At 43.3% G+C, this 27,722-nt stretch overlaps 1 pseudogene across 1 annotated transcript in view; it reads right to left on the bottom strand.

Moving 5' to 3' along the window:
* LOC310991322 (NACHT, LRR and PYD domains-containing protein 3-like) overlaps positions 1–27,722 on the bottom strand; it is a 271,452-nt pseudogene that overhangs the window by 173,271 nt on the left and 70,459 nt on the right. The window contains exon 11 of the transcript XR_014596516.1: positions 1,892–2,022. The product of XR_014596516.1 is annotated as an NACHT, LRR and PYD domains-containing protein 3-like (transcript). The remainder of the gene's footprint in view (positions 1–1,891; positions 2,023–27,722) is intronic.

The raw sequence follows: 27,722 nt of genomic DNA, 5'->3' as shown, positions 1-27,722 counted from the left end.
GATGCCAGAAAAACTCCAGATTTTTTCTCTTTCCAAACTCCAAACGGCCACAATTTACACTCCACACACATAATGTTTTCAGAATTTGTAGACAAACTTGTTCTGTCACTCATCATCTGCTCAAAATATCAGAGAGACTTACAGAATTTAAACTCGGAGCCTCTTAGTGCGGCCACGTCTGTCTCTGCTCCTCATTGACTCCAATACAAATATTTTCTGAGAGAAGCAGAACGGCCTGATGTTTTAAAACTGCCATCCTCTCCAAAATATTTACTGTAGAAACACCAAATCGTACCAAAATTTTCAGTAAGTCCTTAGAGCAATGTGATCTGTTTTTCAAAGGAGGTTAAATCGAAAGCAACTGGACTTAGTTATTTGTCTAGACAAATAACTAAGTCCAGTTGCTTTCGATTTAACCTCCTTTGAAATACTATGACCTGGGCAAATGAGAATATGCACCGGCTTAATGTGATCTGTGTTTTGTTCTGATAGGAGTTACCGTTTTGTCACGCTAAGCCTAAATGTGAGACCGGTGCAGAGGCAGAAAATCGCTCTTTTTCTCCACGTTTCTGTCTGCCTCAGCCTGCGGGGCCCCTATCGCTGTGGTAACCACCTGGAGTTGCCGTGGTAACCAGGCCAGAGCTCGTTAACTTCATAAACAATCCACCTGGTGCTCGTTTAAATGTTTATAAACACAGAGACACACAGCTAAATCAGACTGACACAGGATGCAGCTCATAACATGTGTCAAGTCAGTCACACACAGACACACACAGACTCTAGAACCAGCTTCATGTGATTACAGTTACAGACACACACACACACACACACACACACACACACACACACACACACACACACACACACACACACACACACACACACACACACACACACACACACACAGGTAACACTCCTCTCCCACACTCTAACACACACAGGTAACTTCATACACACACACACACACACACACACACACACACACACACACACACACACACACACACACACACACACACACACACACACACACAGGTAACCTAATGTGGTTACAGCTCCTCCATATCAGTGCTTATAGAAAGATGATCATGTGTCTGTCTGATCAGCTCTGTCTTGACCTTAAGATCGTGGGTTTGATTCCCATGTTGACAGAGATGGCACAACCGGCAGTAGCCCCGTGGCCCATTCAAAATTTCCCCAGAGGAAATTTTCTAGTTATTTTTTGTTGTTTAGTTTTCCGAAATATACTTTTAGTTTGTTTATTATATTTAGTATTATTTTAGTTAATTTGAGTTATTTGTTAATGCTTTTATTTTGAAGGCACCGGGGAGTTTAGAAGTATGGTGGACAGGTAGAGGAGGCCAGGCACCTGGGTGGGCTTATGGTTTTTTACCACAGTCAAGGGAGGCGGCAAGGACCCTTTGTTCTTTATTTGTTCTCTTCACTGTTGGAAATAAACCCATGATGAGAAACTTAATTTTTTGCCTTGACATTATGTTCTTCCTGCGTGCGTAAAGTCACTGCTCAGGTGCCTCAGTGACCCTTTGATTTGATTTTGTTTATTTTAGTGTTTTGATACTTTTTAGATTCTCGACAAACAGCCACTACAGATACATTAGCTCATCACTATTCATCCCTCAAACAGCTGCTGGAGACAGAAACTTAGGTTATACGTCTTCTGTTCATTTCCATGCACCAGGAGATCTGGATGTTTACGACGCTACGTGCTGATCAGATTATTGATTATTGGTTAGGACTGGGTGAAATGAGCTGAAAGTGAAGAGTCAATCAGGTTCAGTTGTGGATCAAAGATCTAAGATCATCAACAGTAACAGTCAGTGAACTGACCTCAGAGTCTCCAGTCTACAGTCTGGACTTTCCAGAAAACCACTCAGATCCTTCACTCCTGAATCCTGCAGCTCGTTGAGGCTCAGGTTCAGTTCTCTCAGGTGGGAGGGGTTGGACTTCAGAGCTGAGACCAGAGAAGAACAGCTGATCTCTGACAACCTGCAGCTCCACAATCTGAATAAAGAATAAAAGAAGAATAAAGAGTTATTGTGTTCTGTTTACTACAGTGTCTCTGAACTCTCAGTTCTTTTAACTCAGTGAACACAACATCACATCAGTCTGTGTGGACTGAACAATCAACATGTTTCTTGTTCTTTGGACATAAAATTCAAACATGTACAGGGGCGGAGTGGGGCACCAAAATCTACCGGGAAAATTCTGACCGCACCGGCCCACCATCGGCCCGGCCCAAACCCCCCCCCCCCACCCCCACACACACACACCCACACCATTTACATATTTCTGTACCGCTCACCGCTCAAACAGAGCTATGTGTCATTCCGTATGGCAAAATATATGAGTGCCACAAGCAAAAAAAAGAAAAAAGAAAAATGTGGGTTAAACAACTTAATTGGGGGTCTGGGGGTCCTCCCCCAGAATTTTTTTTATAATGGCTACACCATTTCCCATATTCTGGTGCATTTTAACACATTGTTACTTAGCTAAAAAAAAAAAAGAAAGAAAGAAATTACAGAAATACAGAATGTGAAAGAGCTGCAATTAGTGCCTCCCAAGCAGATTTAGCCTACTTACAGTACAGTAACACTGCTGACCATAACATTACATCCAGTCATGTTTATTCCTTTATTTCCCCCTCTCAACTACTCTACTCTGCAAATTGATTTTACTAACAGCGCGCTGCAAACGCCACGGTTTCGTTTCGGGTCTTGTCCTACTCACCAACATGCTTCGGTGCCCATGGAGAAGACAGAGTAGCTGCTGCTGTGATGTGAGAGGTTCCGGCTCGTAACGGTACCGCGGTCCGCGTACCGACGCGCACTGGCCCACTTACAGTAAAGCACGGACTGTGTTGTCTTGTTAAATTAATATAACTTATAGATAACGTAACACACGGGCAGGACTGATCAGGTTTGCTGGTTGGCTTCCGTGAGTCGATCTGTTTTTAGCCGTAGCCGCTAGTTTAATGATAACTTTCACAGTGATAGGATTTACCATTTCCCATGAGGCTTTGCACCATTCTACATTAGTTTAAGAACAAACAAACAAATTAAATTGCTGGTTATTTTATATTTTGTGGTCATGAAAGTTCTGTAACATTGAAGAAAAAATAATTAGATAAAGATAGGAGGCTAAACAAAAATCATTTAGTAGGCTGGATTGATGAGAGTCTGATTCACTATCGCAACCATGAGTGAGAGGTAGAGAGACATGAAGGGGTTCAAATAATGGGTGGACTTTTACATATATGTATAGGTAGAGCTTGGAGATTATGATGTGGGCTTGCAGTAAATGTTACTTTTAACTCGTGAGCACCACACGGCCACGCAGGGCAGCTTAAGGGCCGGCTCACTTGAGTTTATTGGCCGCCGGCCGACCGGGAAATCTCCCGGTCCTCCTGATGGCCACTCCGCCCCTGAACATGTAAAACTGTTTAAGCTCAACAAAGACCAAACAACAGGTTTTAACAGCTCCATGTTGAGTTTCTTTCACTATTTGTCAGAACAGAAAACCTCTGGTTGTAAACTGAAGCTGAAGTGAACAGCAGTTCACACTGGGACTGAAACACACTGATGAGTTTGTCTTTTCATTGTTGTTGACAAACAGCTGATTGAAGTTGTGTAACAGATCGATCAGCTGCTTCATCCAGGAAACATCCTCAGGTGTTGAGACTCTTTAGTCACATGACCAATAGGAAGAAGCAGATTGTTCTGTTTCTTTGTAAATAAAGTTTTTACAGCAGAAATTCAGTCACTTCCTGTCCTGTCCTGTCTTGTTTCATATAGTGTTTGTACTGTAAAACTGCTCTGAGATGGCTCGTTCACTTCTTGTACTGAATGTTTCAAAAAGAAACAAAATTCATTCATTTCATTTTCAGCCGCTTGGTGTTCAAAGTGTTAAACCAGTTGATAGTGATGATGGGAAGCTGTTCTGGTGGATCTTCATCATGTGGCCTTCTACACATCATCCACTTGTCAGCACAGATTCATCAGCTGCTGCTGACCTCAGCTCAGTCTGTCAATATACAATCAATATTTGATCACTACCTGTTGGCCTCAGTCTGATCCTGACAGCTGGTCCTGGTTCTGGTTCTGGTTCTGGTTCTGTGGACCATGAATCCCTCATCAGATCCTTCATCCTCGCTCTCTGTTCAGTCTCTGTGACTCTCTGACTCACGACGTAAACAAACGAAGCGACAGTGGACTGTGGCGTCTCCAGGAGGAAGAACTGGTCCCTGTTCTGGTTCTGGTTCTGTTGGGACCTGGAGAAGGACGAGTGCTGGGCCTCAGTCCACCACCGGAGCTACTGAGACCTGCAGAAACAACCAGGTGACCTTCAGCTAACGTCCAGAGCCTCCTGCACAAACACCTGACAGATGTTCAGCTGACCTCACTGATGATGGAGAAGAACGAGTGTGATCTTCACTGAGGTAAAGGTAAAGGTAAAGGTACTTTATTTGTCACATATACAGCTAGTACAGTGAAATTCTTTCTCTGCATTTAACCCATCCCTGAGGAGCAGTGGGCAGCCACGGTGCAGCGCCCGGGGACCAACTCCAGATTATGAGCCAGTGCCTTTGGTCAGGGGCACTGACTGGAGGATCAGGCTAGCTGGCATGTTTTTAGTGGTGGGGGAAACCGGAGCACCCGGAGGAAACCCACGCAGACACGGGGAGAACATGCAAACTCCACACAGAAAGGACCTGGGCGGCCGGGGATTCGAACCCAGGACCTTCTCGCTGTGAGGCAAAAGTGCTAACCACTGTGCCACCGTGCCGCCACTGAGACACTGCAGCACAAACACATTGAAAGGACCCGGATCCACAGCCGATCCACATCAGACCAGATGCTGCTGAAGGCCGAGCTTCAGGCTCCTGTCAGGTAGACGGAGAGCTGCTGTGTCCCAGCTGCTTCCTGCTGTCCACACTGACTGTGAAGTGGTCTCTTCCTCACAGCTCCACTGGCAGAGAGCAGCTGAAGAGCTGAAGCTGGATGAAGCTTCGGCTCCAGAGGCTGTGGACACAGTCACAGTGGCTCAGGAGACACTGTCCACTGTCTGAAGCTGACCTCTGACCCCTCACTGACACTGGAGTCATGTGACCAGAGGCTGCTTCACACACACTGTGGACAGGAAGTAAACTCCTTTAATGTCATGTGACCATGAGCTGAAGCTTCCTTCCTGTGGAGCCCAGTGTTGATGTTCATGAGCCTCAGTGTCTCCACAGTGGGATCATCAAACCAACACTGTTCTCTGAGCTACAGGACTTTAACCTGACCTCTCACACTGGGAAGCTGCTTTGACCTTTGACCCTGAACCAAGCAAAGAGGGAAAACTCAGATCTACATCACATCTGCTCAGCTTCAGATACAGTGGCTGATCCAGCTGTTCTGTTAGCAGCTTCATCTGAGAGCCAGCTCATCATCATCATCATCATCATCATCATCATCATCATCATCATCATCATCATCATCATCATCATCATCATCATCATCATCATCATCATCACCATCATCACACTGACCTCTGAGTGACCTCTGACCCTTCACCTTCTACCAGCTGCAGTAACATGGAGTCACAATCAGACGCTGCTTCAAACTGAACTTCACACATTTGAACTGAACACAGACAAAAGTCCAACAGGTCCAGTCAGTGAACTCACCTCAGAGTCTCCAGTCTACAGTTTGGACTCTCCAGTCCAGCACACAGAACCTTCACTGATGAATCACTCAGGTTGTTTTTACTCAGGTCCAGTTCTGTCAGGTGGGAGGGGTTGGACTTCAGAGCTGAGGCCACGACTTCACAGTGACTCTCTGAGAGTCCACAACTATTAAGTCTGTGAAGAGAGAAAATATGAAACGTGTCAGAATTAAATGAGATGAAAGCTGCAGTAAAAACACAGTTGATGCATCTGATGACAGGACGTGATGATGTGATGAACATCTGAGCTTCAGCTCATCTTCTCTGACTGAGTTTGACAGGAAACTCTGAGACCTGCACTGGTTTAATCTGGATCTGTGTTTTAGATGAAGGAGGAAAGTGACGTCACGTTTCTGCTTCGTCATGTGATTTGATCCAGAGTCAGGATGAAGACAAGTTGTTGAGGAGAACATCTGACCTGTCCACTGTTTTCAGACTGACTCCAGAACAGTTTGTGTGAGTTCAGCTCAGTGAACATTTCACTCAGAGCAGATCAGAAACATGAGGTTGACCTTTGACCTCGTGTAGAAGTGGTCCACTCAGATCAACACTTCCTGATACGACTCTTCTACGGACTTGCGCAGGATCTGGTGTAGATTCTGGTGTAAATATCAGTGTACGCCAAGTGTCACGTGTGATTTACTAAAAGTGTGTACGCTGCTGATTTCGGCGTAGAACCGGCGTGGTGTAAACGAGCATAATTTAAATGTCACGCCCCGATATACGTATTCCTGCTTTAGAGGCATCGCCCTGCCCCTTTTACGACATGGAGACACGGAAGACGCCCAAGAAGAGGGACTGTTACAACCAAAAACGTAATAACGGCCAATAACGTAATAACTGCCAATAACGTAATAATTTTGGCCATTTCAAATGTAATAAAGCCAATAGTGTAATAATGTGCCAATAATGTAATAAAACTTTTGAGCCAATAACGTAATAACTTTTTGCGGTAACACTTTATTTTAAGGGGTCCTTGTTCCTGTGTATCTACCTAATTAATTACAGTGTAATTACCTATGTAACCGTATGTAATAACATGTACTTACATTGTAAATACATAGTGTATTTTGGTGTTTTAACAGGTCCTTGTCACACTTGTAATAAGAAATGCCAAAGTGGCCTCTCTCTTTGCACAAGCATTTCTTATTACAAGTGTAACAAGGACCTGTAAGTACACCAAAATACACTATGTATTTACAATGTAAGTACATGTTAGTACATACGGTTACATAGGTAATTACACTGTAATTAATTAGGTAGATACACAGGAACAAGGACCCCTTAAAATAAAGTGTTACCCTTTTTGCCGATAATGTAATAAGGCATTACATTATTGGCTGGTTATTACGTTATTGGCCTGGTGTTAAAAAAAACCTTTCAAAATGTAAAAACTGGTGCCGATAATGTAATAACACATAAATAAGACAGCAGCTCTCTCTCTCTCTCTCTCTCTCTCTCATAATTGTGTGGTCTTTCCCCTCTTTAGCCAAATAGATATTCATAGATGTTCTTGTCTAAACAGGCAATTTTTCATGTGTACCATGCATACAGTATACCATAAAATCAGTGTCTCGTTGAGGGTGTTGAGGTGTCAAATGAATTCACCATATATTTTCCTGGACTTGCATTATTATTTATTTCCAATCCCAAAATCTGAACTGCAGTGTACAATACACAGGATAGAACATGAACAATCAAAATTTAATTAAAACTGTTCCTTCTCAAATGAAAAGTAGCTTTCACTCATTCACAAATGTAAAAAAAATATGGAGCAATACAAACATCTACCTTTAGACTTTCACAGTATATAGAACCTAAAGCTGCTTTATCATTACTGTAAAAAAAAACAAAAAAACAACAACAACAACTTTGAAACGTCATCCAAGGGCCTGTAAGCTCAATGTGTTGATGTAGTTTTTAATTTTCAAACATGAAAAACAAAGTTAGACATATGAACCCTGCAGAGATTTAATTTTAGATCTCCAACAGCTGGTTTCAGTAGTAATCTATTTGTTGATTGGTTAACAGTTGCAGCAACAGAGGTGTGTTACAAGCGTCCTGAGGCTTCCTCCCTCTTCTTTTTATTATTATTTATTTCCAAACAAAACATCTGAACTACAATATAATATACGTACAGCATAGAACATGAACAATAAAAATAAAAACTGTTCCTTCTCAAATGAAAAGTAGCTTTCACTCATTCACAAATGTAAAAAAAATAAATAAATAAATAATAATAATAATAAATACCTACTGTATGGAGTAATACAAACATCTACCTTTAGACTTTCACAGTATTAATACAGTATAGAACCTAAAGCTGCTTTATCATAACCGTAAAAAAAAAAAAAAGTCACTTTATCCAACATGGGACCTTTAAGCTCAATGTGTTGATGTAGTTTTTAATTTTCAAACATGAAAAACAAACTTAGACATATGAACCCTGCAGAGATTTAATTTTAGATCTCCAACAGCTGGTTTCAGTAGTGATCTATTTGTTGACTGGTTAACAGAAGTGTGTTACAAGCGTCCTGAGGCGTCTCTCTCTTCTTCTTCTTGTTTTTATTATTGTTTATTTCCAATCAAAAAATCTGAACTGCAATATATAATATACATACAGCAAAAACATGAAAAAAATAAATAAAAACTGTTCCTTCTCAAATGAAAAGTAGCTTTCGCTCATTTACAAATGTAAAAAAAAAACTTAAAATAGTTGACAAAGGAGGAATCATAACAGACAACTGGCATTACTTCTTCCAGTATATGTCTTTGATTTTGTACTGCCCGAAAGTCAGATGAGTAAGGACTATCCAGGCTTTCATCCATCGGCTGTCCTTGCTAAACAACTCCTTAATTCGTGTGCTGAGACCACTATTGCGTCCAGCAGCCTTGTACAGCTTCATAACACTAATAGAACAGTCATTTTCTTTCTCTAGTTCTAGGCTCTCCTCAAGTGTTTCTCTGATATAGAGGTTGGAATGAAATGGTGCCGATAGTGCCTGGAATAAGTGTGAGACCCGATTAAATGTCCCCAGCATGGACATATCTTGAATTAAAGCAAATTCAATAATTCTTGATAAAATCTCTGGAGGCAGGTATTGGCCTCCCAGCTCATTTCCAGCATCCTCAATGTCATTGTCAACCAAAGGGTTCCAAGCCAGGTTCATCAGCTATACAAGCAGGTTCATCCGATATAGAGGGGGGGTCGGGATCAGACTGAGAGCCAAGTTCAGTGTCAAACAGAGGTCCAGGTCGGGGCACATTGTGCATCTCTGCCTCTTGAATAGCCTGAATATATGGGTGAATAAATCCATCTAAACTAACATAATGCTCCCCCTGTCCCTCAGCAAAATGTCCAAGAGTCAAAACAGGCAAGCTTTCAGAGTAACCACCAGATGGTGATATTATAGTGGTGGCATCCAAACCAAGAGTCGACACAATAAGGAACTGAACATTGAATATCTGGGATGTTCTCTGAAGAGTTAGGTGGTCTCCATACGTGCCATGTCGTGCCATCCTCTGTAAATATTCAGCCCATGTCTCCTCAACATACTCTGAAAGGGGTGTCCCATCCACCCCATAGGGATGTAATGTTAGGTTAGCCACTATTTCTTCACGCAATGTTGCTGCAGAACGGAAAATTCCAATGGTGGCCAATTGATCTGAAAGAGCAGCAAATTGGCAGTTGCCATCAGGGATTGGGTCAAGGCGAATGTTCAGGTTTGATGTAGTGTTGTCACGATACCAACATGTTGGTACCGGTATCGGTACCAACATGTTTTTCGATACTTTTCGATACTTTTCGGTACTTTTCCACATAAAAAGAGAACACAAAAAATGTAATTATTGGCTTTATTTTAATAGAAAAATTTTGGACCATAAAACAGGAAATCAGTACAGTTACTGCTGCTGCAGGATTAACATTCCATCTATATTAATCTGAACTCTTCCTAAATTAAAAAATGTCTGTTTAAAAATGAACATCAACTTGTTTTCTTTGCATTATTTGAGGTCTGAAAACACTGCATCTTTTTTTGTTATTTTGACCAGTTGTAATTTTTGGGAGAAATTGTTATCAGTAGTTTATAGAATGAAACACAAATGTTCATGTTACTCAAACATACACCTATTGTTTCCCATATGTAGACCAAATTGATTCTGTTCCCCCCACCCCCATCAACGCAATATCGTTCCGTTAATTCATCTCTGCGTAGCGCTGCTTCGCCGTGCTCACTCACTCACAGAGAGAGAGAGAGAGACAGAGAGAGAGAGAGAGAGAGAGAGAGAGAGAGACAGAGAGAGAGAGAGACAGAGAGAGAGACAGAGAGACAGAGAGAGAGAGAGACAGAGAGAGAGAGAGACAGAGAGAGACAGAGAGAGAGAGAGACAGAGAGAGAGAGAGAGAGAGAGAGAGAGAGAGAGAGAGAGAGAGACAGAGAGAGCATGCAGCCAGTGGTGATCCGCGGTAAAAACAAAACTTATTAACGAGGCTGTGGCGGCCGTCTCTCTCTTGCGCGCGGCGCACACACACAGACACACACACAAACACAGGCACATGGACAGGTGGCGCTGTAACGGTAATGATAAAAAGCACCTTGCTTCGTTTGTGACTCGCTCTCTCGCTCCTCGCGGCTCAAATTACAATGCGGCGACTTCACGCGGCGACGTCACCGCTGCTGGCGGCGCAGAATGAAAGTACCGGTCCCATCTAAGCGCAGTATGGTACCGTTTTAAATGCGTTAGTACCCCGGTACCAATCTAGTACCGGTTTACCGTGCAACCCTAGTTTGATGATTCAAAATGTTCCAATCTGTCCTCATGTGAGAAAGGTATTCTCAGGTCCACTGTTTTGGGCTGAGACTTTGGACGCTGCCTTTCTTCCAATCTTGTCACACTGGTCACATCAGAAACTGGGAACCACCTTTGTGTTGGAGTGCGGCTATAGGGCATTTGAAACTCAATCTTGTATTTGTGCAACTTACGGTTTCTTGCCACAACCACACCTGGTATCACAAAATGTTTCTGTGAGACTCTGTGATGGGCACTCTTCACCCTGACCAACACATGATCATGTATCCTATATATCGAGGGGTTAAACTTCCCAGATAGGGTCTTTCGACGTATGTAATGTTGGGTTGCTTTTTTTGCCCTTTTCCTGATCCTATTTCGTTTGTCCTCAAATAAAAGTCTCTGCCTTTGGGTGAGCAATGCTTTGTTGCCTGGTGGACAGGGTTCTTCAAGAACTTCCTGATTGGTCCATGCAGGACTTTGCCTTCCATAATAAACCTGAAAAGGAGACATCCAACTCAAAACTTCCTTTGGGTCTTCATTCATTATCTTTGCATAAATTGGCAAGTGGTTAACCCAGTTGACTCCTCCTCTTTGGTATTGGACTAGGTCATACATTATCTTCTTCCTTAGGACAGTGGCGTCAATTCAGCCAAAGCTAAGGTATGGCAAGGTTACTAGTCACATGACTTAACTACAGTATCAATCAATATACATGCCCAGCAAATAATCATAACAAAAGTGACAAGTCTGCTATGTAGCTTTTCTGTGTGGTTAGGAAATTTTGAACTTTTTCAAATACAGCCTCACTCACATCCCGCTAACATAACTATGGACACAAACACTTAACTACGCACGTCAATCAATCAATTCAGTCAAATGCGCCGTTACGCATCCGTTTTCAGCACCATGGATAGCAAGCGGCAGGGTTAGAGAGCAGTTCTGACACAATTTCACTCTTTCTGTTCACTTCATTCACTATGTAATTGCAACAATATCACGTGAACATACCAGGTAAACTGCTGTAAACTGTTAAAGTCCAAATACAAAGAGGAGAGGGAGGGAGGGAGGGAGAGAGGAGAGGGAGGGAGGGAGAAGAAAAGAGAAAGAGAAATCATATTAATAAGATGTTTGGGTATCTTACTTTGAGATGAACTTTATTAATTATTACACAAGTGGATAACGGCGGATCCTCAAAGCAGCAAAGTTATTGACGAGTTCATCTGCGTCCAGGGATTTTACGACAGCAGGCTCAACAGCCATCAACATGAGGTTTGTGAACCTGTCGTCGCTCATGGTGGTCCGCAGGTAAGTCTTGACTCTTTTTAAAACGGAAAAGAATCTTTCGTTGGATGCAGTGGAGACAGGAATAGTTGCTGCGATCTTGAATAGCTTGATGACCTCTGAAAAAGCGACAGACATGGTCTTCAGTCGTGTCAAAGCCAGCATTATGTTTTTCTCCTCCTCCACGTCCTCCTTCATCTCAAGTTCAAGGAAAGCTTTTGCTGTGTGACACTGGGAACTGAGAAGGGTGGTGTCGATCAGTTCATCATAGAGTTGTGCAAACTGTTCCATTTTAACTACATCCATGAAATGGGGAGATGAACAATCAAATGCCTGGATAGCATTAAGTAGCTCATCATTATCTGTAAATCGGCGATCTAACTCAGAGATGAAGCGGTCCAGTGTTTCAAAGTATAGTCTTTTTTCTTGGTCATCTCCTGTTTGTCTCTGGCCACTGGATGATCCGACAATAAACCCTGCCAAGGCTTTGGACACACTCCGTGCTCTTGCTGGTCGCAGAGGGGCAGTGTCGCTGCTTGGGAGGCCGAGCTCTGTGGAAAATGCCTTGGCTCTGCTCAGTGTGTCCTGGTACTCTTTATCTGACCTCATCTTTTCCAGCTGGGCCTTAGTACTCCGTATGAGGTTGGAAGCCATCGTGATTGCAATGTCTTTTGTCTGAAGCTGTTCAGACAGTCCATAAGTGAGACTTAAGATTTTTTCTAGGACATGAAGACGCACAACAAAAGTGACTGTCAGCATATTCGTCCGAAGTCCAGCAGCTTCAGTTGAACCCTCTGCATGAGCGTCAATAGTGGCATCTAACACAGCTAGTATAGCCTCGTAGCGCAGTTTTATCTTCTGTAGAGCCCTATACCAATACAGCCACCGAGTGGGACAGGTGCGCTCCAAGTGCAGTATTTTGTTGTGCCCCAACTTCTTTTGAGCCTCAATGAAAAGCATGTGTCTGGTATTGCTATTTGCAATAAAAGTATATAGTGTTTGAACAACACCAAAAAACTCTGCCATCTCTGGTATTTCAGTTATCGAGCTCACAAGCACAAGATTTAGTCTATGTGCATGACAGTGTATATACGCTGCATGCGGCACTTTTTCACGTATTAAAGCCTGCACTCCACGCACATTACCCCGCATAACACTTGCACCATCGTAGCATTGTGCAACACACAGCTGAATATCTAAACTCGATAATTCCTTTATTATTTTCTGGGCCAGGGATTCAGCTGTCAGGTCCTTCATGTGATAGGTTCCAATGGCTCTTTCCTTTATAATCCCGTCATGTACATAGCGGATCAAAATGGCCAGCTGCTCCTTCTTAGACAGGTCTTTCGTTTCATCCACTAACACTGAAAAGTACCGTGCTTCTCCTACTTCACTTATGATTATACTTCTGATCTTTTCCCCAATAACTCTCACCATATCATTCTGGGCTTCTGGGGAAGAATAGTGCGCATACCTGCGTTCCTGTTTGCTTTTCACGTTCCTGTCATCTGTTGCAATAACGTCCAAAAGTTCAAGGAAATTTCCTTTATTTTCATCCTCATCTCTCTCGTTGTGGCCACGGAGAGGGAGGGCCTGTCTTCCCAGAAATGACGTGATTTTGAACAAGGATTTGACGTGAGCCCGGTTCTCCTGCACCTCATCTGTCCTGTTTGCGTCAATCCGACTTGCGATGGATTCCTTATGTCCACTGATCACAGCCTTAAAGTTAGACCACGCTAATGCAGCACAATTGTGTCTACTGCTCCCTTGATGATCCCGGAGATTTTTTTTCATGTTCTTCCAACATGTGTATCCAGTGTCTATGAACACACGCAGTCCATGCCTGTCACCTGTTAAAGTTGAGGCTCCTCCAAAATGACGGCATGCAAAGCAATAAACTGCATCTTCTTGAGCAGAATATTCAACCCAGTCATATTCCTGATACACACTGACATTAAAGCGTCTTCCATTTCTAGTTGGGAAGTGGGTCAAACGAGGACGCCTGAGTCCGTCTGTTTTACATCCACTAATATCCTTCTTCTCTGCTCCAGCTGACCCAGAGGCTGCTACTGCTGCTGCACCCGGGCCTTGACCTTCCTTATCGCTGTCCACGTCTGATCCAGCTCTTTCAATCTGAGAAATTGGTGGGGACTCAGACTCGGATTCAATTCGAGAAGTCGGTGTGGACGAGTTCTCAGCCTCCATGCATGTAGTCTCCGTCTCCCTGTTAGCATCTGCATCCCCGGCGCAGGTGCTGGAGTGGCTAACAGCCTCGTTAACAGCTTGAATCCCACCTTCACTACCTGGTCCTCCTCCCTCTGCTGCTGGGGCAACATTGGAGCCATCACCTTCACCTGCCTTTTTTTTGATAAAAAAAGATTCTAAAGTTCTTTGCTTTCTTTTCATTTTAGTTAATTAGCTTAGCCGAAAAATAAAAAAAACCGCGATAACATGACCCGCTCTGACCTCCGGCGGCTTCTCGTCAGGAGATACCACATTTCAAGATAGGGAGGGGGGATACGTTACGATAAGTATTGGGAAAGATAATATCTAGACTAGAGAAATCAATTGTGTTGTTCTGATTTTCATTTGTAGTTAATTTATATGTATTAAATAATAGAATAATCAATACAAATTGACACAGAGTAATTCCATAAATTTATTTTTAAAATAAATTTATTTTTAAACATTTACATTTTCCCCTGGAGCCAAGGTGTGGCAGCTGCCATACCTTGCCATACCCAATTGACGCCTCTGCCTTAGGACACGGTGACTTCTCTCCACTTTACCCTGGCTCTGAGGATGGTATGGCGAGCTCTGAATTATTTTCACCTGTAAGGACTCCATACGTTTTTTTACAGCACCTTTGAACTCCTTCCCTTGGTCATGCTGTATGACTTTTGGTGGACCATGCTCATTGTAAATTTCCTCAAGGTGTCTAGCAATCTCTGCACTGTGTTTACCTTTCAGTGGTCTTAGCCATACATATCTACTGAACACATCTATTACAGTCAGGATGTACCTATATGTGACCCGGCCATACTTGACCCTCCATCCAGCCATGTCAACAAGGTCTACCTGATGTCGCTCTTGAACTGCTTTGGCCCTGATCGATTTTGGAATGGATTTGTTCCGGAATGTTGCTTTGTGAAGTTGGTAACGTTTTGATTGGTCCAAGTTGTTTTTCACACTTGCTCGGCTGATGCCAGAGTACTTTCCCCTTAGGAGTAGGCTTAATGTTCTTACACCAGAGCCTTTGTTTCATCTAGAGCAGGGGTGTCAAAGTCATTTTAGTTCAGGGGCCGCATACGGCCTAATTTGATCTCAAGAGGGCCGGAACAGTAAAATGATCGCATTTGCATATTAACCTGTAAATAACAAGAAGTCCACATTTTTCCCTTTGTACTTTGTGCAAAGTACATTATTAAGATGTGTACAGTTTATGAGCTATCCTTTTTACTAAAAAATATGAACATTCTGAAATTTAGGGCTGGGCAATATGAACCAAAAGTAATATTGTGATATTTTTTTTAACTGAATGGCAATATAGGATATACATAGGCCTATAGCCTATTTATACTATTTCCATGATGTAATTATGAGTTTCCACCAATTAGTTATAATTAATAATATTTTTGTCAGAGGCAAATCCTTAAAAAGGCTGTCAGTTCTAGGTCAAAACCACATGTGGCAAATGACAGACAATTGTAGGTATTGGGCTGATATTAAATTGTAGCTATAGGAAAAATACATCTCCCTCTCTCTCTCTCGCTCTCTTTCTCACACACACACACACACACGCACACGCACACCTGTAGCTGCGCTGTCCCTCTCCCTCTGTTCCCCTCCTCTGTTGCTTTGAGCTCCCAGCTGTGCATGGATACGTAACTACAGGTTATATCTGGCTTATCACCGGGCCGGTTCTGCCCCACCAACCCGACCGGACACGCCGGTTCGGATCGAGAATTTGCGCTAATGAGTCCGGCCACGTCGCGTCGGGGCTTCATCAGCAGGTCGGACCGTGTTGGGTTTTAACTTTCAGGCCCAGTGAGAACTCGAGCCTAGCTGGGCCAAGAGCAGGACTTTAGCGGTGAATGTCGGTGCTGTCCTTACACTACGCAACGAGCCGCTGTTGTTGTGTTGTAGTAGTCAATACGTGAGAGTCGGCGGCTCTGTGTCTCTGTTGTCCGCTGCAACTTGAGGGAGGGAGGGGCGGGGGGGAGAGGAGAAGTGGCGCTCACTCAATCTGTGAGGGAGGGGCGGGGGAGTGAGCTCAGCAGACTGCTGAGAGAGGGCCGAAAGAAACGGAACTCCAACATTTGTCCCGCGGGCCGGATTGGACCATCTGGCGGGCCGGTTCCGGCCCGCGGGCCTTGACTTTGACACCCCTGATCTAGAGCCTTATTTACAAGTGCAGAGATCGATGACTTCCTGGGTAACAATTTTCCATCAAATGTAAGTGACTGACCATCCTCACTGAGCGCGTAACGTTGCTTGTTCCGCCACAGTTGAACAAGTGCAGAGCGTTGGATCCTGGATCTCTCTGCTACAGGAACGTTAAATTCCCCCTTAAGTGCCTTGAATAGGACATCGTAGGTCTCATCGGACATTGGTCTCTGTCCATGTCCTCTGCATTCCAAAAGGATGCAGGAGAGGATAAAGACTGTTTGCAGTATTCTCATTTTTTCCAGATATGTCAAATACCTGCAATGGCATTAGAGACAAAGTTATTCCCTTTTTCACTCTAAGCAGAGGGTGATACAGTATGACCTGATACTGCTACAAAAGAAAGTTAAATAAAGTATGCAAGACACAGGCCCAATATACTGTTAAAGTCAATATTTCATGGTAAAGCAGGCTGATGAACCCATCAGGTTATAGTACATATTGTTCACTCTTCATTTTGTTATTAAGTTTCATTTTTGTACCAGGTTTAGCTAATGTGGCATGATTAATCTTTGAATGTACATTTAAGATAGACTACACATAAACATACACACAAACATAACTCTAAATTAATCTTCAATACACATTATAATACAAGTATAAGCATACACATGCATCATATCATCATATCTTAAGAGTTGTAACACTAACACTATTTAATTCATTTTCCTACACTGCAACACCTGTTGGATAAACCTAGCCTCATTTAGCCATCTTATTGCAGATATTACTTGCGATAATACACAAAAAAACACAATATTTACTGATATATCTGATACGGTAGCCTACAACTGTGCACATGTGATGTTAGCATTTTTGCTAGCTAGCTATTTTTCTGTTGTTATGCTCTCAATGTTTATATGTCCTTAGCTTATTATATTTATGAAGAGGGGTTCCAACAAAATTAAGAGTGTTAACTAGCTAAATCATATAATTATTTACCTACCTTTCCACACGGTGCAACAAGTTCCCCAAGTCTGCAGAGAAAGTCTAATGTCAGTCACATCACCTGGTTATCGTGACATGACTTTGCGACCTAGTGGTCAACCATGGGTACTGTGAAAGAAAACTTTTTTTTGAGAAAGAAATTTCTGAATGTGTATTTGTGCTGCCACTTTATTTGGAACTTCAGATACTATAGGTGTTCTGGAGATAACCATAAAGTTGGACAAAAAAACAATTCCACACTGTATATTTCCAATGGTTTGTCTGAGGCAGGAAGTTGACTGAAACATAAACTGGCTGGCAGACACCATTCAATACACACGTTTGGTTATGTTTTGGAGGTTGTTGATAGCCTACAGTGCTTACTTCTTCTGTTTGCAAACATATCATGGTAGAAGTGAGTGAGAGATCGAGAAAGAGAGAGAGAGAGGTGAAAGTACATATCTTGGATGAATAAATATGACGACTGTGTCATCCACTATAGGCTACCTATTTTTGATTAGCAAACTGCACAAAAACTTAACAAAAGCCTTTATTTCCAAGAGCTGCTGTCATTTTTATGTGTTATTACATTATCGGCACCAGTTATTACATTTTGAAAGGTTTTTTTTAATACCAGGCCAATAACGTAATAACCAGCCAATAATGTAATGCCTTATTACATTATCGGCAAAAAGTTATTACGTTATTGGCTCAAAAGTTTTATTACATTATTGGCACATTACTACACTATTGGCTTTATTACATTTGAAATGGCCAAAATGATTACGTTATTGGCAGTTATTACGTTTTTGGTTGTAACAGGGACTTTACTGACATTACCGCGTTGAACAGGGAGAGGGCAGCAACATTAAATGATTGATAAGCGTCATCCCGGTGGATGGAGGCTGCAGAAGCACGTGTCACCGACCACGTCAGGAAACCCAGCGACCTCATGAAATGCTCCTGCAGTTTACTAAACACAAGTGATTGAGGAGAAATCATATAGGCATATTATTATAACCATTAGCACCGCTGGCATGGTTCGGCTGATGGAGGGATGTGAAACACCGGCCCGATCTCCCGCTGACAGGTCCCGGTGACGGAAAAAAAAAAAAAAGACTCCGCTGCGGAGATCAGCTGCACCTGGACAGGGGGCTCCGGTGTCTGGCAGAGAGAGAGACTGAGGAGCCGTCCGGTCATGCTCTGGTGCAGGAGATGTTGGAAGTTTGTGTGTGTGATCTAACAATAACAGGTCTGTCTGTCATTGACTGTTTCTGTTTACACAGCTGATTAACGAGCATCTGTCTAATTGTGGTTTTTAATTCATCTCAGTTGCTCAAAATAAAAGTCGAGTTAAATATTCAACACGGACTTGGTGGTATTGTTTCTTCTTTTTTTGGCTTCTTTTTATCTTTTTATCAATATAAACAACAACAACATGTGGTCCACATCGCTGCGTTATTAGACTATGGTTTAATAATCATTCTGACACAGTAGCACTCTTTCCTGCATGTTCAATGCTGGTTTCAAATGTGCGTACACCTGGTCAGAGCTGGCGTGAGATTTGTGCGTACCGTACGATCACGCTCAGATTGATAAATGCCGATCCTTGAGGTGAATTTGGTGTACACCCATTTTTTTGGTGTACGCAAGTTTGATAAATGAGGGCCACTGTATGGAAAGACTTTAACACTGAAACGATCACTGATCAATAAATCACACTGCTGATCAGTTCAGTCCCCTCAGGTTAGGGTTCTGAAGTCTGAAGACGACATCTCCTGAGCACAGTCATCAGACTGCACACAGCTGCCTCTGAGACACTAAAGGGTTAATAGTAGTACTAACATCTGGAAACACTGAGGTGGAAGATCAGTGGAGCTGCTTTAATTAGATTCATCAGGTTTGAATAAAACCAAAGGGTGAGAATAAAAAACTAAATGAGTGTTTTTGTTGATTAAACAGCAACAATCACAACGAGCTGAAGATCCACATGTTGGAGCTCACAGCTTCTACTACACCTCCAGAAAAACACAACTCACCTGGAAATGTTTCAAAGTCAAACTGACAATAATGAAAATTAGTGAAAACTGTGTTTATCTGAACTCGATTAAACCACTGATCAATAATTATATTGATCATGTCTGGACTCACCGAGCCTTCCTGCAGTTCCTCACAGCTGGGATCAGTCTCAGTCGTCCCTGATCTGATGTGTTGTACTTCCTCAGGTCCAACTCGTCCAGAAGCTGCTCTGACATCTGCAGCATGTAGGCCAGAGCTGAACACTGGATCTCAGAGAGTTTCTTCTCTGATCTGTTCTCTGACTCCAGGAACTGTTGGATCTCCTGATGAACTGACTGGTCCTTCATCTCCGTCAGACAGTGGAAGATGTTGATGCTTCTGTCAGGAGAGATTTTATCACTCTCCATCTCCTTCAGGTTGTTGATGGTTCTCTGGATGGTTTCTGGACTGTTGTCTGTCTGACCCAGCAGACCTCCTAACAGCCTCTGGTTGGACTCCAGAGAGAGGCCATGAAGGAAGCGAACAAACAGGTCCAGGTGACCATTTCTACTGAGGAGGGATTTCTGCATGGCTTTCTTTAGGAAGTCATCCAGAGGTGGAAGACTGCGTGCCTTTAATCTAAAAACCAGGAAAGATTTGGGATTTAAGTCTCTCTTTTCGTACTCTTCTCCCAGGAACTTCTCCAGGACCTTTGTGTTCCTGTTGGTGAAACAGTGGAACATGTAGACTGCAGCCAGAAACTCCTGAACACTCAGATGAACAAAGCAGTAGACTGTTTTCTGGAAGATCACACTCTCTCTCTGGAAGATCTCAGTACAGAGTCCTGAGTTCACCAAGGCCTCTGTGACATCCAGACCACACTGCTCCAGGTCTTCTTGGTAGAACATGATGTTTCCTTTCTCCAGCTGTTCAAACGCCAGCCTCCCCAGCTTCAGAAGAACTTCCCTGTCGGCCTCTGTCAGCTCCTGTGGACTCGTCTCATGTCCTTCACCGTACTTGTTCTTCTTCCTCTTTGTCTGGACCAGCAGGAAGTGTGAGAACAGGTCCGTCGTGGTCTTGGGCAGCTCTCCTCTCTGGTCTGTGGTCAACATGTGCTCCAGAACTGTAGCACTGATCCAGCAGAAGACTGGGACTTGACACATGATGTGGAGAGTCCTGGACGTTTGGATGTGTGAGATGATTCTTCTGGACAGATCTTCATCACTGGACCTCCTCCTGAAGTACTCCTCCATCTGGGCGTCAGTGAAGCCTCGGACCTCTGTTACCCTGTCAACATGTGTAGGAGGGATCTGATTGGCTGCTGCAGGTCTGGAGGTGATCCAGACCAGAGCCGAGGGAAGCAGATTCCCCTGGATGAGGTTTGTCAGCAGCACGTTGACTGATGACGTCTGTGTGACATCAGACACAACCTCCCTGTTGTTGAAGTCCAGTGACAGTCGGCTTTCATCCAGGCCGTCAAAGATGAAGAGAAGTTTACAGACAGCCAGCTGCTCTGCTGTGACCTTCTGTAATGTTGGATGGAAAACATGGAGCAGCCTGAGAAGACTCAACCGCTGATCTCTGATCAGGTTCAGCTCCCTGAATGAAAGCAGAACCAACAGACTGACATCTTGGTTCTCCAAGCCCTCGGCCCAGTCCAGAGTGAACTTCTGCACCGAGAAGGTTTTTCCAACGCCAGCGACGCCGTTGGTCAGAACCACTCTGATGGGTTTCTGTTGGACAGGTGAGACCGTAGAGACGTCCTCTCTCTGTTGGACAGGTGAGACCGTAGAGACGTCTTCTCTCTGTTGGACGGGTGAGACCGTAGAGACGTCCTCACTCTGTTGGACAGGTGAGACCGTAGAGACGTCCTCTCTCTGTTGGACAGGTGAGACCGTAGAGACGTCCTCTCTCTGTTGGACAGGTGAGACCGTAGAGACGTCCTCTCTCTGTTGGACGGGTGAGACCGTAGAGACGTCCTCTCTCTGTTGGACAGGTGAGACCGTAGAGACGTCCTCTCTCTGTTGGACGGTTGAGACCGTAGAGACGTCCTCTCTCTGTTGGACAGGTGAGACCGTAGAGACGTCCTCTCTCTGTTGGACAGGTGAGACCGTAGAGACGTCCTCTCTCTGTTGGACAGGTGAGACCGTAGAGACATCCTCTCTCTGTTGGACAGGTGAGACTGTAGAGACGTCCTCTCTCTGTTGGACAGGTGAGACCGTAGAGACGTCCTCTCTCTGTTGGACGGGTGAGACCGTAGAGACGTCCTCTCTCTGTTGGACAGGTGAGACCGTAGAGACGTCCTCTCTCTGTTGGACGGTTGAGACCGTAGAGACGTCCTCTCTCTGTTGGACAGGTGAGACCGTAGAGACGTCCTCTCTCTGTTGGACAGGTGAGACCGTAGAGACGTCCTCTCTCTGTTGGACAGGTGAGACCGTAGAGACATCCTCTCTCTGTTGGACAGGTGAGACTGTAGAGACGTCCTCTCTCTGTTGGACAGGTGAGACCGTAGAGACGTCCTCTCTCTGTTGGACAGCTAAGTCTTTAAAGATGTTGTGGCACTTGATTGTAGTCTCATGGAGGGTCTTCTTCTTGGACGTTGTCTCCAGCTGTCTCACCTCATGTTGGGTAATAACCTCTACACTCTGTCCCTCTGTGATGTAGAGCTCAGTGTAGATCCTGTTGAGGAGGGTTCCACTTCCTGTTCCCTCAGTTCCTTCAGTCACTCGTTCACATCTGCTCCTCAGACTGATCTTATGTTGATCTAAAACCTCCTGCAGACCACCATCTGCTGAGAGAGAAGAGACAGAGTCAGACTGAAGACAGAGAGTCTGACAATCTGATCAGAGAGAGAAAATTAGAAACAGTGAAAGTCATCACTCTTAGCTAATCATTTCACATCAAAGATGGTCCCAGTTATTCAGCTTCCTTAGAATACCTTGTTTACTTTTTTAATGTCCACTCCAGACCAAGACAAACGGTGCTGTGGTGGCACTGCCATCACACTGCACCTTATCACACCCAATCAAAACTAATGAAAACACTAAGGACAAACTACAGAGCAGAAAGCAGTTCCCAATTTTCACATGATGAATTCTTACAATCATAGAAAACATCTAACCAATAACAAAATCACTTTTCTTCACAACAACTCTTTTATTTATTTCATCTTATATTAATTTGCTTTTACAAAAATCTTGAGTGTTCATAATTACCAAAATCTGGAGATATAATTGTATGTTTTTGTTTGACATAATTAAAGCAGAAACCTCAGTCGATGTGAGGGTCTAAGGACAGAGGATGTTGTTATGATGCTATGTAAAGCCCTTTGAGACAAACTGTTTGTAAAAATGGGCTGTACAAATAAAATTGCCTTGCCTTGCCTTGCGAAACAGATGTGATCAAATCATGAGCTGGTGCAACAAACTAGAAAGTTGGCAGCAGCAGTGAAACCAGTGATGAGGTTTGTTTGGAGCCTCATCTCCTCCTAAAACAGGCCAAGTGTCGGGTATGAAGCAAAATGACAGAGGAAGTTTGTTGCTTACATGAGTGTGGAGAAGTCTGGACCACGTTGAGGTTCATGTCCATGTGTTGTCCGACTAGTTTAGTTTAGTTTAGTTTATTATTGAGATGCCCATTAGCTGCAGCAAAGCCACAGCTATTCTTTCTGGGGTCCAACTGTATCAAATATACAGTCGAAAACCCCAAAACATTACATTAGAGTTCCCTGTCATTACTGCTGTGATTGTTCATCAACACATTTTATAATTTAACAAACACCTGTTGTTTTCATTTGTTTAATTACATCCCTACATTTTCAGGTTCAGATCAGTTTGTGTTGTTATTTGACGAGTAAAACACAACAGTTAGAAAGACTTACCTGTCCAGTCCATCACAGAGCTGCTCTGATTGGCTGTCTGCAGTCCACCTCTGGTTCTGGGTCTTTGTCCACACTGGGGACAGGAGGCTTCTCCTGAAGAACCAGACTGGTCCCAGTCTGAGGTGAAGCACTGTCTGCAGAACCAGTGTCCACAGCTGGTGGAGACTGGATCCTTCAGGACGTCCTGACAGAGACCACAGCAGGACAGCTGCTGGTCCACAGAGACACCACTCCTCTTCCTCTCTCTGTGAAGACATGGACACATTTCTGTTTAAACTAGAGCCACCTCCTCCAGCTCGTTTCCTCCTCCTCTCAGACGAGTTCCAGATGATCTGACCCCTGTTTGTCCAGAGTCTCAGAGAATATTCATAGTTTGTGAGACATTTTCTCATGTTTGCTTTGTCTTGACTTTGACCTTTGATCTTTAGAGACAAAAATCTAATCACAGTTGAGCAGTTTTGCCATATTGGAAGAAATTCCCTCAAAATGTTTCATAGATTTTTCAAATTAAATTAGGATGATATTGGTGAACCAAAGGTCAAAGGTCATAACTCAAGACTTTTATTTATTAATTAAGGCAAAATGTGACACAAGTGGTTCATGTTTTCTGTGACTGTGGACAAACAGGAAGTGACCTGAGAACTAGTTTCAGTGGAGGAGGAGGAGATTCTAGTTTTGAATGTTGCTCAACCCTAGTTTCTATTTTCCATAAATGAGGAACATGTTTCTCAATGTGGATAGACTGTATTTATCAGAATGACTTTTTTTCCTGCTGTCCACTCTGTCCCTGATGAACCTTAGAGGAACTCTCAAACTGATAAATGCTTCATACTGAGGAGACTTGGTGGACTTCGGATCAAAGTACTAAACATAAACTGCAACATGCATGATATTATCTCACTCTCATTCTCAGTTTATGGTTGGTACTTGCTGGACTTCAGATCAAAGTACCAACCATAAACTGCAGCATGCATGATATTCTTTATCTCGTTCTCATTTCCTGTCTTTTCTGGACTGTCGGCCATCAGCACAGAAACAAAATGCTGGATGTTAGTTGCAGGTCTCTTACCTTGTAGCTGGAGGCTCATGACTGGAGGACAGATCATCTTCAGATGGATTACTGTCTTCAGATCCTGGAGTCTCTCCTGTGTTCCCCTCCTCCTCTGCACAACCACTCATCTTCTGTACTTCAGTCAGTCTGAGTCAAACCAGTAACACTGATGGTTAGTGCATAAATACAGGAAGTAGCCCCAGGTCTGATGGAACAGAAAGTCACAAACACACACGGTTAAACTCAACACTGCACCTTATACAACCAACAGATCCTCATCTTCTCCACAGTCCACACAGAGACAACAGAATCATTAAGACAGAACTCACCTGAGTAAAAACTTCAGCTTCAGTTCTACCTCTGTGAGTTTAATTATTAACTGAGCAGAGCTCCTCCTCTCTTCTGCTTCTACTGTAAATCACATGACTCTCAGGGTGTGTCTGTAGGAGACACTTCAGCGTCTCAAACCCCAAGACACATTAAAAATGACTTTACACCTTTTTTTACCCCAAAACATTCCTCACATGAACGTGTCATAAAAATTGAATATATCAATACGTTTTTTAATGTTCACAGCATCATCTCTTTTCAACAGCCTCAGACCCAACCATAGTTTAGCCTATAAAGTTTTTTATTACTTTACTTTATTGCTTTATGTTTTTACACACACACACACGCACACACACACACACACCTCCTCCTCCCTCCTCTTCTTCTTCCTCCTCCTCCTCCTCCTGCAGTGAACGCAGCGTTGAAGAACCAAATGGTGCCATTTTAGTTTTTTCTTTTTCTTTTTTTTTTCTTTACCTTTTGCCTTCTTGTTGTTGTTGTTGTTGTTCTGAGGAGTTCAAACCTCCACATTCCAGAGAGACGACTTGTCATCAAACGCATCACAACCCCCCCCCCCCGTCCCCCCCCGGCGACCCCCAACCCCCCCATCCAGCCACGGCGCTACTATTGGGCCCACCCATTTTAGGCTGGGCCCACCCATAGGCGTCATTTACGCTGGGGACGCTGGGGACATGTCCCCACCACTTTTTGTCAAGAACAATTTTGTCCCCACCACAAAATTGACTTAACATTATCCTAATCAAGAATGACGTTGATAAACTATGACAAAATAGGAGGCTTAAACAGTGTGCACGGCGCAGAGCTTCTGCCAGAGTCAACTCGCAACAATGTAACTTCGATTGCCCGGAGTGGCGCGCTGCGCGCATCCTCGCAGGCACTTGGTCGCACAGGGAGCTGCTTCTCCTGCTCTCTCCTCGCCGGTAAAACATCGACCACTCGTCTGTACTCGGTTTTCCACACATACAGGTCTGTCCCTAGCTATATATGTATGGATGTGTGTGTGTGTATAATAGACGGACGGCAACAACTTCATTAATAATCATTTTATTTTGAAAATTGACCGGATTCTCTCGCCTTTTCTGTGCCCGACTTCCTGTCTGGTACGAGCTGGTCTATCCAGCTTGACAACGGCGCTCACGGCTCGCGTGAAAAATAGAACTGAAGCGCGGCTTCTTTCCACAGCGCCAGATGTGCGACCAGGCAGACCGGTTAACATGTGCGCCAATCTGAAACTGCCTCCGCTCCAGGGCGCTGCGCTTCGGTTCCGTGCGCAGTGCGGCCGGGCCTCTTTCTGTCATTCTGCTTTAGACAAAGAGGAGTTTTCAAGCTGCACTGTGGAGAGTCGATTGTACCGGACAACACCCGATATGCTTAATGTTTGGGTGCAAAGTCACTGTTAACAAAATCAACACAATCTGTCCCTTCAAAATAAAGTTTGTAACGTGTCTGTTTGGAGCAGCTGCTGACAGTGACAGTTTCCTCATCACTAAACCTGAGCCACCATCAGATCCTCCCTCGCTCACGTCGTGACGACGGGACAAAGTCTTTTGGACATAGCCTATATTGTAGGCTATATTCTGTGTTTTTCCTCTCGTTCAGTTTTTGCCGGTTGGCAATCATCTCTCTCTCGCGCTGGATGCACATATAAATGTTATAAAAAAAATAAAAAGGAAAACACACATGTGCGCAAATTGAAATGACCTACTGTAGTGTAGACTATTCAATGACCACAGCTGATCACCAGCTTGTCGTGCCACACTTGTCAAGTTTCTGAACACAACTAAGGGCTTCTTTTTTTTCCTTTTTTTTTGCGGAGAATTAATAAAAAAAATAATGCTCGTCAGTCCGACACAAAACACACACAGCCAGTGTCACAACAACTGACAGCCATAAAAAGCTGTTTTAATTCTGGATTTAGCGCTGTTACCACATCACAGTTTAATATTTGTGCTGTCTTCAGCGCCGCAGAAAAGCGCTGAAACGGAGATGATGATGATGCTGATTTTTTTTTTTGTATCTTATTTTAACTGGCCCATCCAGTTTTCTGAAGGCCCACCCACAATCAAAATCCTGGCGCCGCTACTGCCCCCATCCCAAAAAAAGAAAAACAACCACGGACTCAGACTCCAGAGTGACGGCGTGGCTCTTGAACGCATCGTTGAGGGCCTGAGTGTCTGTTACTTCAACACTGCAGATGTTGCTTCAGCCTCACATCTGTCGCTACCGTTTATTAGAGTCACTGGAAAAAAGAGTAACGACAGTATTGGTCCAATGGCAGCGCCTCCTGGTGGAGGAATATGGGTATTGAAAAGCGCCCAAGAACTGACATCTCTGCATTGTTGGTGAATGAGCAAGTGTGGTGTTTTCAATAATTTAAGGACATTTATAGATCACCCATGTTAATAGCATCATTGAGGACCCTTTACAGATAAATATTAACACATAGGCGAGTAAAAAAAAATTGTTGTCTACATTAATGTTTCAATCTACATTTTGTAATTCATTTCATTTTTGATTTATTTCATTCATGATATGTACATTCTCACATAGTTGCACATATACATAAGTGTACACATTTTCACCAGGAATGAAAAGGAGCAGGATGAAGAAAACTTATAGTACCTGCCCCTCTCTGTTGTTACAAATTTCATTGGCTTACTTCAACACCAATATTATTCTCTGTTTCAAAATATTAAAGATGATGAAACACAGTAATGACAAAAAAAACAAACAAAATAACAGTAGACACCACTCGTCTATCTATCTTTTTCTTTTTTCCCTTCTTTTTCTCTTTCTCCTTCTTCTTTTTTGTAGATACTTATCTTTTCTTTTTTAAACATTTTCTTAAACTGAGACATACTTGTACAACTTTTCAATTCCTTGCTTTGTGAATGCCATACTTTTACACCTGCAACAGAAATACACATTTGTTTTAAGCTTAGCCTTGCAAATGTATGTTTAAAATCAAGCTTCAGTCTGTTGTCCCCTTCCTCCAATTTAAACAAGCTTTGTAAATGTTCTGGTAATGATCTGTTCTTTGCTTTAAACAAATTATAAGTATAATTTGATATGACCAAGAGACCTAAAAACAAGAACACGGCCGTTTTCATCCATTTACCAGCCAGTGGGCAACACACATACATTGGAGTGAATGGGTTTTCTGGGCGCTTTTGCAATACCCATATCCTGCCACTTGGGGCGCAAAACCCTTACCACGGGAGTCAATGGAGGTGTCGTTACTCTCTTTTCCAGTGCTCTACCGTTTATAAC

The sequence above is a fragment of the Trachurus trachurus genome (genome assembly GCF_905171665.1).
Source record: "Trachurus trachurus genome assembly, chromosome: 9".
Classification (NCBI taxonomy): domain Eukaryota; kingdom Metazoa; phylum Chordata; class Actinopteri; order Carangiformes; family Carangidae; genus Trachurus; species Trachurus trachurus.
Note: the sequence above shows the minus strand (reverse complement) of the source record. Positions and strands in the feature narration are given on the sequence as shown.